This window comes from Vespa velutina, chromosome 24 (assembly GCF_912470025.1).
Source record: "Vespa velutina chromosome 24, iVesVel2.1, whole genome shotgun sequence".
NCBI lineage: Eukaryota > Metazoa > Arthropoda > Insecta > Hymenoptera > Vespidae > Vespa > Vespa velutina.
The window spans coordinates 2,902,986-2,920,485 of NC_062211.1; the positions used below are offsets into that span (position 1 = coordinate 2,902,986).

Here is a 17,500-nt window from a genome sequence, read left to right on the forward strand (position 1 = left end):
TTTTTTTTCTCTCTCTCATTTATATCTTTAACCGGTTCCTCTCGTTTCACACTTTTATACTCTCGTCGAAAGTACGTGTAAAGTATTTAGAAGAAAAGAGAGCAAGAGAGAGTGAGAGAGAGAGAGAGAGAGACAGAGAGAGAGAGAGAGAGAGAGAGAAAAGAAAAGACAAAGGGAAGAAAAAGAAGGGTAATTCATCTTACGGATATCGTTCTATCCCTCTCGTCGATGGAAAAGATCGCCGATAGTCAGAGTCAAGGTTTCCTCTTGACTTCCGCCGACGCGACGGCTCTTCGTTCTGTCATAAATATATCCTCCTAACGGCACGTTTATCTGTAACAGAAATGGCGAAAAAGCATGCTTTATTAACGCGTTCCGGTCTCTCTCTGCTTGAACGTCAATGAAGTAACACACGACGGACGCGGCTTCGCGACTCGTCACACGCTCAGAGAGGAGATAGTGGAAGTGGAAAAGTGTAAGAGAGAGATAGATAGAGAGAGAGAGGGAGAGAGGAAGGGAGAGAGAACATGCGAATGAACGAACGAGCGAGCGACAGAGTGAGAGAAATATAAACATTATATAGATAGAGATAGAGATAGAGAGAGAGAGAGAGAGAGAGAGAGAGAGAGAGAGAGAGAGAGAGAGAGAGAGAGAGAGAGAGTAAATTAGATCGTTGTACGATCACACCGAGTACATTTGTTCATTCGACGACAGAATGATAGAAACGTCGATATGTACATGCCGCTGACTCTTTCATTCCCGTTTGCATAAATAATAATCTCCGTTCGAATCGGTCGATGATGCTTTTTATGGAATCTCTGCGGAGGTATATATATATATATTTCTTTTTTTTACGTACGTATGTATATAGGTAACTGTGTGTGTGTGTGTGTGTGTGTGTGTAAGAGAAGGGAAAAGTAAGAATTAAGAAATTTTGTCGCATATTATTGATCGATTATATACACCTATCCACGAATCGTGCAACATTAATTACAGATATATATATGTATATATATATATATATATATATATATATATATACATATATACAATATTATTATCGGACCAATTATCACGTCTATCGATCAATCAAGATAGACGAGAAAATTATTGATTCGATTTTCTTTTCTTTTCTTTTTTCGAAGAAATTTTCGAGATCATTCGTAATTTGTCTCCAGTCTTATTATATATATATATATATATATATAAAAGAAAAAAGAAAAAAGGTAGAATTCGAAAAGGAAGAAAAAATATATTACACAGAGAAAAAAAAATCGAACGATTTTATAGATCGATAAAGGAGAGAGGAGGCCGTGCAAGAAGAGGCAAAAAGGAGAAGTAAAAAAATAAAAAAGAGAAAAAAAAAAGGAAAAGAAGGAAGGAAGGAAGAAAAAGAGAAGAAGATTAACTTGCCTTACGGCGAGTATATAATTAGAAATTAGGAGGAAAGGAGGAGAATAACAAACAAAAAAAAAAAAAAAAAAAAAAAAAAAAAAAAAAAAAAAAAAAAAAAAAAAAGAAATAAGAATAATAAAATAAAAAATGATAGAGAGAAATTAATGAAAAAAGAATTGAAGAAAAAGAAAAAAAAGAGAGAAAACAGGAAAATTGGATGGATCCACGGTACGAGGAGGAGAAGATCGAGGTATAGAAAATCGATTATACCCTCGAACGATGATGCCTCTTTCGAAGGTCGTACGGTCACGCTCGTTTTTGATGACCTTCATCGATGACTCGTACATTCTTTCTGTTCGACCGAAAGGATCATGAAAGAGAGAGAAAGAGAGAGAGAGAGAGAGAAAGAGAGAGAGAGAAAGAGTCTACATTTTGATTGAACGACAAGGTCAAAGGCTCTTAATGTGGTTATGCATGCATGCATACATATATATGCATAAATATATACATGTGTGTGTGTGGGTGTGTATATGTCTGTCTATAATTTTGAAATGTCAAGTGGGGGTATAAAAGACCCCTAGGAAGAGTAGCTAAGAAGTGATCTGGTTGAATATGTAGGGTGTCTGAGAGAGGTGGGAGTCTATGTGTTTAGGGGATGAGGTGGTTGGGAGGGTTAGGGGTTTGGAAGGGAAGTAATAAGACTGGTCACGTTCGATCGTATATCCAATAGATATATCAGAGACTCTCGACAACCAGGGTAGAAGGATATATATGTCGTATTGCGAATGAAAATAGAGTATACAGTCTGGGACACAGGACGGTTTTTCTTCGTTTTTCCTTTTTTTTTTATACACTTATTATGTATGTATATATATATATATATATATATATATATATATATATATATAGATATTTTTGTTTCCTTTCTTTCTATCGTTAAATTTAAAAATGAAGTAATCATTGATAAAAAAGAAAAAAAAAAGAGAGAGAGAGAGTGAATAGAAATTTTACAAAATTTTATTTAGATCCTTTCCATCTTGGAGAAAGTTCATTACGTTCTCGTTTCAGTAATACCCGTGAAACGCCATAGAACAGTTTAATATCAATGATTTTTCATATGAAAAAGTATAAAAAAAAAAAAAAAAAAAAGAAGACGAAGACGAAGACGAAGAAGAAGAAGAAACAAGAAAAGAACTAAAAAAAAAAAAAAAGAGAAAAGAAAAAGATATAACGGCTTGTCTGACTCGTTATTATATACCACAGTTTCGTTTTTCTTTTTTGCCCTTCCTTTTTTCTGTATATTCCTTTTTTTCTTCTTCTTCTTCTTCTTTTTTTACCATCTAACCTGAAACTCTCTTCCTCCCCTCCCATCCCTTCCTTCTCTCTCTCTCTCTTTCTTTTCTTTTTAGTCTATTCCAAGAGAAAGAATTTTTCGATGCGGCCCCGTGTGCCGCAAAGGCACTTGATCTACGAAAGTAGGAAAGAGAAAAAGGAAAAGGAAGAGGGATGGATGGTTGGCGGAAGAAGGGAGAAAGAGAGAGGTAGGTAAAGATGGGTGGGTGGGTGGTTTTAAGGAGGAGATAGCAGTAAGAGGGAGAAGGAAAAGTCGCAAGAACCGGATGTTAGAAATTTTCACGTGGATCGCGGAACACTCTCTGCGGCACAGAAACAGCACCGATTCGCGGAATTCAGGTCTCTCCGCGGAGCACACGAGCGCGCACGGAACGTACACAATACATAAATGTTTAGCCGCGCACATATACGTATAAAAAGATAGATAGAGAGAGAGAGAGAGAGAGAGAGAAATAAACTCAGTGGCCTCACACTCACGACTACTATCCTAGATTCTCCTGGTACTTTCTATTGTGTTTACGGATCGGATTGGAGTACCTTTCGCTTCTTAGAAAATAGAGCCCGCTTCTATATTCCAGGCCAACACCTCTATCCCCCCACCTCTCGCCCACCACCTCCCCGTCTCCCATCACCTCTCGTCGATTTGTATTTTGCTATAGTTTTGTAGTTACGGGTATCGCGTGGATTATTGTAATGGTAAAGTATAGAAGGAGAGAAAGAGAGAAAGGGGAAGTAGGGGACTGGCTATGGATGTACCAAAATGGCCGACCGGTGGTTGGCCATTTTTATCTTGAGAAAAAGAAAAAAGCGAGAAAAAAAAAAGGAAGAAAGAAAGAAATATCCCACCTATAAGAATCCTTCATTCACGTCGATCTTTTCATTAAAAAGAAAAATTAAAAGAAAAAGAATATATATATACATATATACATATATACATATATAAAAACACGTATGTATATATACATATGGAATGTTAACGACGATCTCGAAGCATCCTGATGAAAAACGATATTTTTTTCTCTCGATATATCGATTACGAGACTGTATATATATATATATTGTTTCATGATTATGATTATACTATTTTGTAAATCTATCGATAGCCTTCGATTACTTCGTTTTAAAATGAGTAAAAGGTGAAAAACCCAATGAGAATCGTGATATATACATACATACATACATACATACATACATACATACAAGGCATACATACGTATGTATATACATAATAAACTTGTTTGGCGTTCGGTCAAACTCGTGAGAATTTCACGGACTTTACCGACTTCCTTCTTTATCAGCTGTTTACTGTGTTTACACCGTATGCTTTCACGCATATAAAACTCTCTCTCTCTCTCTCTCTCTCTCTCTCTCTCTCTCTCTCTTAGATATATACCAAATGTACACGCGCATGCACACGCGCACATATACATAGACACATAGAGACAGCAGACGCACGCACGCACACCCACAAATTTATTCTTTTTTTCTTTTTCTATATCTCTTAAAAAAACAGACAGATAGACGCATACATAGATAATCTTTTTCATATTATAATTTCATTCTTAAACGAATTGAAATCCTCTTAAACGAACTTTGTTGGTGGTATATAACGATGAAGATCCGATGCACGCGGTATGTACGTTGTTGATATGTACTGCTGACATAACGGTTCTGCGTTCTGAGTTCTCTCATCGTGAAAGAAAGAAAAAAGAAAGAGAGAGAGAGAGAGAGAGAGAGAGAGAGAGAAGTAGAGAGAGCGAGAGCGAGAGCGAGAGAGAGAGAGAGGGATAGAGAAAGATAGACAGATAGATAAAGATAGGATGCGAGAGAAATGACAAAAACGTGTGCGCGACCGCGAGTCACCGCTTGCAACCTCTCCTTACCACCCCTCCTTCCCTCCCCCACTCTCCTTTCCTTACTCTCCCTCTATCCCTCCTCCCGCTCCCCCTTATCATCCTCATCTACCTATTCCTCCCCCTACTCCTTCTATATTCTGTTTCTTCGACATCAAAGCGAAAACCATTTGGATTCCTTGTTCCCTCCGAATCTTTCGCTTACCGATTCTCTACGTAGTATTTATTCATTAAGGTGAATTATAAAATTGTAAAGATAACTTGGATAAATCTTCAAAAATTTCAAAAACAGATATAGAAGTAGAGAGAGAGAGAGAGAGAGAGAGAGAGAGGGAGGGAGAGGGAGGGAGGGGAATCAAAATCGAAAGGTTATCAAATTTCTCAAAGAATATTTCTCTGAAATATAAGAGATTATATCGCATATTTGTATAACGCATTATTGCAACGAATGTACGAGCAAGAGAAAGAGAAAAAAAAAGAGAGAGAGAGAGAGAGAAATTTAAGAGTGGAAATGGTATAAAAACATTTTATTACACTCGCAAGTCCGATTTCAAATCGCGTGTCCCGTCTTCCCCTTCTCTCTCCCCTCCCCCAATCCACCTTCTGTTCCTACAAATCGTTCGTTCTCTCTTCCTTTTTTTTTCCTTTCTTTTCTTTTTTTTTCTTTTGCCTTTTTTTCTTCTTTCCCCTCCCGCTCTTTCCTTTTTTTTTTTTTGTTCCGCCATGTTTTCAATCTAAACAAGGCAGCAAGCAACCAAGTGTGTATGTAAGAGAAAAACAGGGAGGGAGAGAGAGAGTGAGTGAGTGAGTGAGTGAGTGAGTGAGTAAGACAGACGATAACAACAGATTTATCGTGTTCGGTTGAAGATAATGCTCGATGCACACAAGAGAGCGCAGTGTTCTCTCTCTCTCTCTCTCTCTCTCTCTCTCTCTGTCTCTTTCTCTCTCATTGGCACTCGTTGCATCTCCCCACCAACATCCTCTCACTCTTTCTCTCTCTATCTCGTTCACTCAGTCAGTCAAGTTACTCACTCACTCACTCACTCACACTTACACGGCGTACCAAGTCTCGTTTTCCAACAACGCGCGTACAGCAGCAGCAGCAGCAGCAGCGGTAGCAGCAGCAGCAGTAGTTGCAGGAGTTGCAGCAGCAGTTGCAGTTGCAGTGACAGCAGCAACAGACGAGAAACGTGGCACGCGCGGTTCGCGTTGAGAATCTTTTCGAGATTTCGAGATTTCGAAACGTCGATGACAACACAGAGAAATGGAAATGTTTTTCTTCCTATATTTTTTCTTTTTCTCCTTTCCTTCCTTTTTTTTCTTGTCTCTTTCCGTTCCTTTTCGATCGCTCGTTCGTTCGTTTCGATCTTAAAGACTTAATTTAGTCTGATCGATATCGTATCGAATTCAAAAGACTTCGATGATTTTAAACCGCACATTGTGTGTAAATGCATAAAAGAATTATTCTTTCACGAGATATTATTAATCAATCCGTGTAGTACGCGATCGGTTGATCAGATTAATCGATCGATCGATCGATCGATCGAATTTCGATCGATCGATCCATCCATCCATCCATCCATCCGAAATATATCATTCGGATTTTTAACTAACTCGATCTTTTTTAATTGTACGAAATGTTCCAAGATTATCTTCTCCACTTATTCAAACTTTCGACAAGGATCTTAATACGTCGATCACTTATATATGTTTCACTTTGTTTATTTATTTATTTATTTATTTATTTATTTATTTATTTATTTATTTAGTGTCGGTCATCGTACGGTCTCTTCAATCCTCGGATTAATCTTCGATGAGAAATATAATATAACACTTGTGAAATATTTCACAATCGACGATTAAAGTACCACTAGTTCTTTTTTTTCTTTCCTTCGTTTTTCTCCCTCTTTTCTTTTTTCCTTCCTTCGACTTTATTATTTATTTCTATTATCTGAATGAATCTGATCTGTCACAGGATAAAATTATAATTATTTATTAAAATAATATAACTCTCCACTTTAATTATAAATTCACGATCGAAATAAGATTCATCATTCGCGGCGTTCCACTCATTTACACTTATCACTGATAAAATCCTTCTAAAAAAAAAAAATTCACCGTAATCCGACTGTTTCGAAAGAAGGGACGAAGAAAGAAAGAATGAAAAGAAAGGAAGGAAGAAAAGAAAAAAAAAAAAAAAGAAGAAAGGAAAAAAAACGCGCACGCACATACCAGCGCGCGCACGCATATACGAGGAACAGTAAAACAGAAGATATAATATATATACATATATATATATATATTATATATATATACATATATAAATATATTTGATCGGAGATAATAAAAAAAAAAAATGAAAAAGAAAGACGGAAAGAAAGTAAAAAAGAAAAAAAAAAGAAAAGAAAAATGTGCGCGCTGTTGTTCTATCGCGCAAACTCGAAAAGGGGGTTGAGAGAGAGAGAGAGAGAGAGAGAGAGAGTGAGAGAGAGGCAGCAGGGTACGGAAAAGAAGATAAACCGAGAAAGAAACAAAACATGAACAAAAAAAACGAAAGAAAAAACAGAGAATGAAAAACAAAAACGAACGAACAAATAAAAGAAAAAAAAAAAAAAAAAAAAAAAAGAAAGAAAGAAAATAATAAGAAAAACAAAAAAAGGATAAATGTCGTACGAACAAAAAGACGAGCAAAGAAGAAAAAAAAAAAAAGAAAAGAAAAGAAAAAAAAAAAAGAGCAGGCAAGAATCCGAACGAGTAAAAAAATAAAAAAGAGAAAAAACTAACGTTTATATTACGCACCGAAGTAAAAGAAGGATATCTCTCGTTGTGGATGGGGCCCGCGGTGTTGAAGAGAAAAAGAAGAAAGAGAATAGAAAAATGAAAAATGAAAAAGAAAAAACAAGGGGGAAAAAAAGAAGAAACAACGATGACAATGATGACGAGGATGACGACGACGACGACGATAACTATAACGATAACAACAACAACAACAACAACAACAATAACAATAATAATAATAATAATAAAATAAGAACAACGTCAAAGTGATCGTCGTGCCGCGATGATCGTCTTCTTCCTCTCGATCACGAGGGATCGCGTCCTCGATCAAATTCGTACGGAGTCTCGGTATCCTCCCGTAGTATTACTACTACTCGATGCACAACACGCGGCTGCGGACACCCGTCGCGGAAATTAAGGAGTCACGTTATAAAACGCAACGACCTACAATGCTACAAATGCTACGGAACCGGCGCGCCTCTCTCTCTCTTTCTCTCTCTCTCTCTCTCTCGCTCGCTCTTTCACTCGGTCTATCTATCCATCTCTCTTTCTCCCTCTTTCTCAACCCCCCTTTACGGCTGGCTTCCGCCCCTCCTACCCCCTCGACGGATCGCCGCCGTTGCTGCCGCCGCCGCCGCCACCACCACCGCCACCACCACCGCCGCCGCCACCGCCACCGCCGCCGCCGCCGCCGCCGCCGCCGCCGCCGCTTGCTGCCTCCTTTTCCTCCGTTTTCTTTCTCTCTCTCTCTCTCTCTCTCTCTGTTTCTTTCTCGCTCGCTCGCTCTCTCTCTCTCTCTCTCTCTCTTTCTCTACGTGTGACCACGTCCATGTATACGTATCCCTCCTCCTTTTGGCTTTTTCCTCCCCTTGATAGCCCCTTCTTAGGCCGACGGCCTCCCCTCTCCTCTATATCGGCCCGTACCAACAACCCCACTTCTCTTCTACTACCCTCCTTCCCCCACCCCAGCCCATCTCGTCCCGTCCCGTCCCATCCCATCACCCCGAAACCCCTCTCTTCCTTCTCTCTCTCTCTCTCTCACTCTCTCTCACTCTCTCTCTCTCTCTTTATAACCGTCACCCTTCTCTCTAGTACGGCACTGTGCACCGACAGGAACGTATCAAGATGCAAGATCTGATCCTCGCGAATTTCTCTTTCTCTCTCCTCTCTTTATAATCTCTCCTTCTCTTTCTAACTCGCTAACTACTCGCTCGCTCAATCCCCCCCACCGCCACTCAATCATCTTTGTACTGTCTTCCTTCCTAATCCTCCCACCCCTCCCCTTCCGTTGTTGTTTTTCGAGATCTAGACGACGATGTGTGATGATGACGATGACAATGACGACGACGTTTATGACGATTAATATGACGACAATGAATAATTTTTATTGTTATTCTTACTATTTGTTTCCGCCATTTTTAAGGCCTTTAATATTGTATTTCCTTCCCACTCCAGGCTATTTCTTTTTCTTCTCTTTTTTTTTCTTTTTTTTCTTTTTTTTTTTTTTTTTTTTTGCTTTTCTTTTTTTTTTCTTTTTTTTCCTTTATTTCCTTGACTTCTTCCACTATATATCTTCGAATACGTCACGGAATATTTCTACGTTACATTTCATTCTGTTTCGATCATTCAAAGGATCTTCGACTTGGTCCAAACACATCGTACATGGCACACGCGCACGTACGTTCTCGTCGAAATTTCGAATTTTTCCCGCCATTTCTTCATCTCCCTACCGACACCTCTAGTTCTATTTTCTTTTCTACGATTTTTCTTCTTTTTCCTTTTTTCTCTTTCTTTTTCTCTTTCTTTTTACGATATCGTTACGATACGATTAAGAAATTTGAATTTTCTCGCTATCTTTTTTTGTTACATCTTCCTTGAACGCGCTCCAAGATAACAAAAAAAAAAATAATTTACATTTAATTTTTACATTTCTTCATGTATTACTTTGTAATACCGTTTAATTCTCTCTCTCTCTCTCTCTCTCTCTCTCTCTCTCTTTTTTCTCTCGTAGATCGATCGACATTGGATTTCTTAACGCGTTCTCGAACTTTAAAAATTTACTCGGCATTTTTTTTCACGGCGATCAACGCGTGAAAATAATTACTCTTCCCCCGTAATTTAAATTCCCTACTATATTTCATCGTTATACTTCGATTGATCCTCACATAATCTCCAATTCATCGTTATGAAACGATTTTATAATCGTTCGCGTTTCTTCGTTGTTTTACATTTTAGAATTTTTCGCTATGTCACGAACGTTTCGAAATATTTCCATATCGTTGTTTGATATCTTATATCTATAATTTCATAACGCGTCTGCGTTAATATCTATTTGATTACGATTATCGTGTTTCGATTAAAAAATTTTCCCGCCACTCTTTACACCGCCGTTCGAACGTTCCGAAATATTTCTCTTCCGTCGTTTGACTCCCTTTTCTATAATTTCATATCGCATCCAATTGCTATTGCAAGGGTTAACACATAAAAAAAAAAACAAAAAAGAAAAAATAAAGAAAGAAAGAACTTTGTGTTTACGATTTTTAAAAAACAAACACACACACATACAGAGGCACACAAAACACATTAATACGAACTTCCCTACGAATTTCCCTTCTTGTCGATAGAACTCGATACGATTTTCTTATTTGTCCTATCCGTTTTGATCTATTGAATTCGAATAATGCTAGTGTCTCTCTTTCTCTTTCACTTTCTCTTGAGTATCTCTTTTCGATATCCTTTATTTTTTTCTTTTTATATCTTTTCTATTTCATTTTCCTTCTCATCGAATTATCGTTATAAAACGTAGAAGAAAATTGACAGTACGTATGAACGACGAGGATGGAAATGAACGCGAATTGACAGGAGGATTAACGCGAGTCTCAACATTGGAAAAGTTTGTTGTAACACGTTGTAAAAGGAGAAGGAAGAGGAGGAGGAGGAGGAGGAGGAGGAGGAGAAGGAGGAAGAGAAGGAGAGAGGAGGCGCTAACGAGCACGCTTCAACGTGAAAGCTCGTGTAAATACTTGTTGCTCCTGTATTGTCGAAAGTAGGGCTTGCGAGTGAGCTTAAAGGACCGACCTTCTTGTAACAGCAGCACCGTTTATGCGTCCTCTTCCTTCTCCTCCTTTCTCCTCCATCTCTTTCTCTCGTGAGATACGACGAAGGGTTTCATCGTTCATTCTCTCTTTCTTACACACAGACATACGCGCTATCCATCTATCTCTTTCCGACTCATTAAAAAACGATCAATATATTATTTATTAGATTAAATTGTTTCACATTATATAAAAAGTTGTTGGTACCTTACACGTACATGCGTATATACATATGTACGTATATATGTATCTCTCTTTCTCTATTTGAACATATATATATATGTGTGTGTGTGTGTGCGTGTGTGAGAAAAGCACGTGTTCGTTAACAGCTGTATAACCGTGTAAATTATGCGTGTATGCGTTTAGGTATGCGTCAGATTGAAAAATGATGAAATTATACCTACCGATAAAGTAATAGGTGTAACGCATATACGATTGTTATAAACCTGTTGACGTATAATCAATGAATTCATTATTTCTATACGTAAATGATTCCATGTTTCTCTGTTATATGACTAAAGCGGAACACTAACAATAAGTCGTATGATTTCATTAGCGATTAAAATGATACCCATTCGTTTGTGATTGAAAATGGATAAATTATTAACGTAGGATTTACGATAACTTTTCATACTTGTATTATTTCATTTCTTTTCTTTTCTTTTCTTTTCTTTTCTTTTCTTTATTTTCTTTTGCTTTCGTTCGCATTGGTCTCGTCCCGTTTCGCTTCCCTTGTATCTTCTATTTCTATTTCCTTTTCTTCATTTCTTTTTTCTTTTTTTTTTTTTTTTTTTCTTTCTTTTTTTAAGTCAAATTACATTGGACACGACGATTACGTTATGTCCATGTATTTATGTTATTACATTTTCACATTATACTCGTATGTTCGTGTGTACGGGATATATTGCAAGTTTATCATTAAAATTATTACCATTTTTATATGAATATCTAATATTTTTATATTATATAGTATAATTTATAAATATTATATAAATTTATAATAATAAAAAACGGATGTGAAAATATGAAATGTACTTTAAAAGGAAAGAAAAAAAAGAAAGAAAGGATATAAATACGATGAACGTAATTTATTTCAAAAATACGCGAAGATTAATAAACATTAAATAAACGCGTTATTTTATAATATCGAATGTGATTTGAACGAGTCTATTTTAAATATTTTTCAATGTAAATCTCAAATGTAATCAAATACAAAGGAAATCTGTGTAAGTACCTTTATTTCCATTCGGTTCAAAGAACTTCCACTTATTTTAAAAGTTTCTCTTTAACACGAGCAAGTGCGGAAGGGATGGAATGGGATGGGATGGGATAGAATAGGATAAAGTGGGATGGGGTGAATGGGGATAGGATGAGGTGGACTTCGGGAATAGAGAGGGGTGAAAGAAGGAGGAAAGTGGAGGGAAGGGAGGGAGGGAGGGAGGGAGGGGGGGGGGGAAAGGTGGATACAGTGAACACGGGATTTCTAACTCTACAGCGACCCTTCCTACTCCGTGTTAAACTTTCCCGCGTAATGTTGAATATAAATCGTAAAAGGGAGAATTTCACTGGTGTATACCTGTGACGACGTTTCCCGATTGAGCGGGAAATTCAAACGAGCACGAAAAGACATTCTCAACGTAATAATAAACGTTTGAACGTCGGCAACGTGGAGAGGGTAAAAAAATAAGGTAGAAAAAGAAAGGAAAGAAAAAAGAAAAATGAAAAACAAAAAGGAATAAAGAAAAAGAGCAAGAGAGAGAGAGAGAGAGAGAGAGATGGATGGATAGATGAAAAAACGAGGAAAAAAAATTCCCGTTGTCATATTATGTAGTATACAAAAGAATTATATCTGTTTGTGATGTCTATGTACATACGCAAGTGTCTCTCCTTTTCTCTCTCTCTCTCTCTCTCTCTCTCTCTCTATCTATTTCTCAATGGCGGATATGAACGATAAGAAAAATCAAGGTATGTACCTGCAAATGTATGTATAGAGTGAGAGAAAGGGGGGAATTATGTCAAAGGTTACATCGTAAAACCTTGCGTCATCGTGTTAATCAGTTCGTATATATATATATATATATATATATATATATATATATATATATATATATATATATATATATATATATGTGCATATACGTACCATACGTTTGTATAGTTGTTTTTATGTTAAGAAATACAGTGAAAGAAAGAAGTACGTGTACAAGATGAAAACTAATAACTAATGTCTAAACACTTTTACCAATTACTACTACTACTAATAGTAATTGTAATAGTAGTAGTAGTAATAATAGTTGTAGTGGTAGTAATAGTAGTAGTAGTAGTAATAGTAGTTGTTTATGATAATTCAATAATTATTTGAAAATAATATTTTCGATAGTCATCCACATTTTACGAGCATCTACATTGACTTTTTATAGCTATTACTATTACTATTACTATTACTATTACTATTACTATTAATATTACTATTACTATCTATCTCTTATCTCATTTTCTACTGGTTATAATCGAGAAAAGAGGGAACTCAACATTTATGATAACCTTTTCAACGACGAAACTGTACGATCATTCGAATCTTCCTTCTATTAATATACAATATGTATATATATATATATATATTTAAAGGAAAAAAAATATATACATCTATTTTACAGAAGAAAATATAATTATATGCATATACGCATGTATGTAATTTTGATCTAACTTCAAAGGAGATCAATGAAATTTTATTTAAATTGGTTGCTTATCTTTAGTGCGAGGAAAGGAAAGAAAAAAAAAAAGAAAGAAAGAAAGAAAAAAAAAACAAAAAATGAAAACGAAAAGTGGAGAGGAAAATTGAAAAGAAAATAAAAGAAAGAAGAAATAAAAAATTACATAGAAAATAACGTGACCGATACGAATGTACGGAAGTTGATACTGATTTCCGATCGATGAACCGTTATCACTAAGCGATCGCGCGTGTCAAAATCGGAATTGCATGGTAGAACGGTGTAAAGAGAGAGAGAGAGAGAGAAAAAAAGAGAGAGAGAGAGAGAGAGAAAAAAAAGAGAGAGAGAGAGAGAGAGAGAGAGAGAGAGCCGGACGACCCAGACGAAAGATCCGGAATACTGTATCTTCTTGCTCTAACGTGGATGGATCTCTCTGGATTTATATTCAGTTCTAGGTCAACATCGATCTCTAAGAAATATAACTAATACGATAACACTATTACTCTCGTTATAAGAAAATAACATGGTCGAATGAAAAATTAAGAAAGAGAGAGAGAGAGAGAGAGAGAGGATTCTTTTTTCTCTCTTCATTTTAATTTTAATATTTTTTAATTTTTTAATTAGTTTCAGACGAAAAGGACTATTCTCGATTGATCTTTAAAAAAAATTGATCGTCCGATCTCGATCATAATATTTCCTTCTCTCTCTTTCTTTCTATCATATCTCTATTTTTATCTCTAAGGACAATTTCGTTTTAATTGAACAATTAAATATATACATATATATATATATATATATATATATAGATCGTTATAATATATGGGACATAAATTAAATCTTTATTAAGTACATTATTTATACATACTATAACGTTTTATTCTGACATTAATGATGAAAAATGATTGAGTTCATTTATTAATATCTTCAGTCTATACGTAGTCTCATTCTTTCATTGATATTGAAAAGTTTCTCTTTTCTTCATCTCTCAAAAAATAAAAAATAAAAAAGGTCAAAAAAGAAAAAAAAGAAAAAAAAAAAAAAGAAAAAAATAGACGAACACGTAATTTTATTTAACAAATAATAGTTCGATGACCACTTCGGATGATTCATGATCAATGTGACCAAACGATGACGGTGTCAATATCAAAAATAAGAAGAAAAGAAAAAAGAGAAAAAGAAAAGTAAAAAAGAAAAAAAAAAATACTCGTCTTCTTTAAACGAAATCTTTTTCTGTCCTTTTCTATCTATTTATCTCTCTATCTCTCTCTCTCTCTCTCTCTCTCTCTCTCTCTCTCTCTAGGGGGGCGATAAAAGATTCTCGATAATGAAAGAGTTAATTCGACCTCGGTGTGTCGTCATTGTCGCTGTCGTCTATGTCTATGTCTATGTCGATGTCGATGTCGATGTCGATGTCGTTTGGCACCATTCGCGAGCAACGGGATCGATATTGCTTTCGGGCCGAGATTAAATAATAAATTCATCGAATTTGAACTCGACCCTGTTGATTTTAACTTTGGCCTGGATTTCTGTAATCGCCCATCCAAGTGGAACTTTATTCTTAGCGTTAGCGAACAACACACACACACACAAACACACACACACTTAACGAAAGCGTTCCTATATCGATTCTAACAAACGGGAACCTTGTATGTTTTTATAGAAATGTTACGGTTAATCCAATGGTAAAGAAGGATTTCGACATTTGATCCAAGAGATTTGACCTGATAGTTTTTATTCTGAACTTTCAACCTCTTTAAAAACACACCCACCCACCCACACAGACAAACACACACACATGTATATATATATATATATTAATATATGTATATATATATTAATTAATTAAACAAATATGATAAATGTGTCTATTCGATGAATACGACCGATCAATGTATATATGTATAAATCTGATAAATTATTAATATAAATTTAATATTTAATAATTATATATAAATTTAATTTACATTTAATTATTATTTTTAACCATAGATATTATAATTCGATGTAGATTCTAATAATGAGAGCTTTAGTTCAGTTCTTTTTTTCTCTTTTTTTTTTTTTTTTTTTTTTTTTTTTTTTTTTTTTTTTTTTTTTTTTTTTTTTTTTGTTTTTTGGTTTCATTTTGATACTCTTGTTAATTTTTAATGCAGTTCTATCAGATTTTAACAATGAGCGAAATCGTCAGTTTTTTTTTTATTTTTTTTTTTTTTTTTTTTTTTTTTTTTTTTTTGTTTTTTACAACAATCAATCAACGATCAATCTAATTTGAAAGAGAATTTCGACAATGTCGAGATTGAAACCCAGTAGTTTATCACTTTGATCTTGATATTTATGAGAAGTAAATCCCACAAATATCTTCTCTGTTCAATGAATATGACGCGTTCATTTATGTAAACGTGAATTTGTGTCGTCTAATTTTATTCGATCGATTATTCTTTAACGATTTAATAACTTTCGTCGATGAGAAATGATAACAGAGTAAAGGTGAACTCGACATAGAGATAATACGACATAGACATCGAATGGCCCAAATAGTTTCCATTTTTAATTTACTATTCCTTTAAACATATATATATATATATATATATATGTGTGTGTGTGTATGTATGTATGTATACATTAATTAAACAAATATGGTAAACATGTCCATTCGATAAATATGACGATCAACGTGCGTGCGAGTAAATGTAATAATTTTTTTTTTTTTTCGTTTAATTACGTTATTTATATAGATAAATGATAAAAGATAAAGATATTATATAAATAAAAGATAAATTTGACACGATCTACGTTCAAATCGAAATAGTTTTCATTTTAATTCCTTTAAACTTTTTGAATATATATATATATATACACACATTTATGAAAAACAAATATGATAAATATGTCAGTTCGAATAAATACGATATGATCGAACATATATAATAGTAAAATGTAAATTTGAAATTTATTAAGTTCGCTTTGTTATTCGTTGGTTTTTTAATAGAACACTATCGATTCTAACGATGAAAACTTTGTCGATCTTTTTCTATTCTTTTTTTTCTTTTTACTTTTATTTTATATATATATATATATATTTTTTTTTTTTTTTTAATATCACAGTTAATCCGATACTAAAAGATTTTCTCAACTTTCGTAGATTTGATAACCAAATAATTTTTTCATTAATTTTGCAAACTCTTTAAATATAGTGAATATATATGAAAAATAAATCTGACAAATATGTCTATAAATACAATGGCATCAATTATATGTGCGTATTTTCTATTTTTTTTTTTATCTCGATACGCGTGTTAATCTTTAAATGCAGTGTCAATCGATTCGAACAATGAAGAAATTCGTCAATTAGAAGAAAGAAAAAGGAAAAACGTAACAATTAATTTTAATTCCTTTTCTCTTTTCATTTTAATAAGAACATTTGTGAATCAGACACAAATACGTATTTATTAAGTCAAAACGTCGATGGCAATATTCTTTTTTATTTACGTTAACGCAAATTTCTACAAAGGCAATATCCTATTTCGATCGATTATTCATTAATAATAAATAAACTGTTGTCAAGCTATTAACATACTTAGGACAAATTTCTAACACAGATAATTCGTAACATAATCAGGAGTGAGTGGGTCACTTTGAGAGAACTTCCTAGTATATATACACGTACATAAATATATATATATATATATGTGTGTGTATATATATATGGTTTTCGCGTTTCTTACAATACTGAAAAGACTTTTTCTGGATTCTTCAGTGCGAGCGTAGTAAATAATAATACGACGTTGCTAATGGAAACCCACTTCGGCTTTGGCTTCTCCGTACTAGGTTTCGCGAAAGGAAAAAGTATGTCATCTCTGCAAAAGCCTTTTCCAAATCGTTATGAATCCGTGTCCGTTTTTATTGTTAGATTTTAAAGTTGGGTACCGTCTCACGGTCATACGAGGCATTATACAAAATTGCGAATAGTCACTAAAATATCCTTGCTAGTCACTTTTTTTCTCTCTTTCATTCTTTCTTTTTTTCTTTCTTTCTTTTTTCCTTTTTTCGAAATACTCCAACAAAATTTACAACAACGGGTGTTAAATCAATTTATTCGAAATGATTTTTGATCGTCTGATACGTCTCGTATTATCCACTTCCCCGATTCAGATCGATCGTGATCGATCGTAATCGTCGATTCATTCGAACGATATCATTAAAATAATATTAGATTAGAAATAATATCAATAGTAAAATAATATTAACTCGAATTCTAAGAAATTATTTATAAAAATATAATTAACATTATTGAGATATATATGTGTGATAATTATTA

At 34.5% G+C, this 17,500-nt stretch overlaps 1 protein-coding gene across 5 annotated transcripts in view; it reads right to left on the reverse strand.

Moving 5' to 3' along the window:
• Positions 1-17,500, reverse strand: part of LOC124956892 (protein tramtrack, alpha isoform-like) — a 100,470-nt gene that overhangs the window by 34,716 nt on the left and 48,254 nt on the right. For 2 of the 5 annotated variants that reach the window (XM_047513262.1, XM_047513267.1), the window contains one exon: positions 204-333. The gene's annotated coding sequence lies outside the window, so the exon portion shown is untranslated. Of the gene's footprint in view, positions 1-203; positions 334-5,664; positions 6,701-7,639; positions 7,883-8,779; positions 8,804-17,500 lie in introns of those variants that run through there. The other 3 variants (XM_047513264.1, XM_047513263.1, XM_047513266.1) reach the window with 3 other exon arrangements.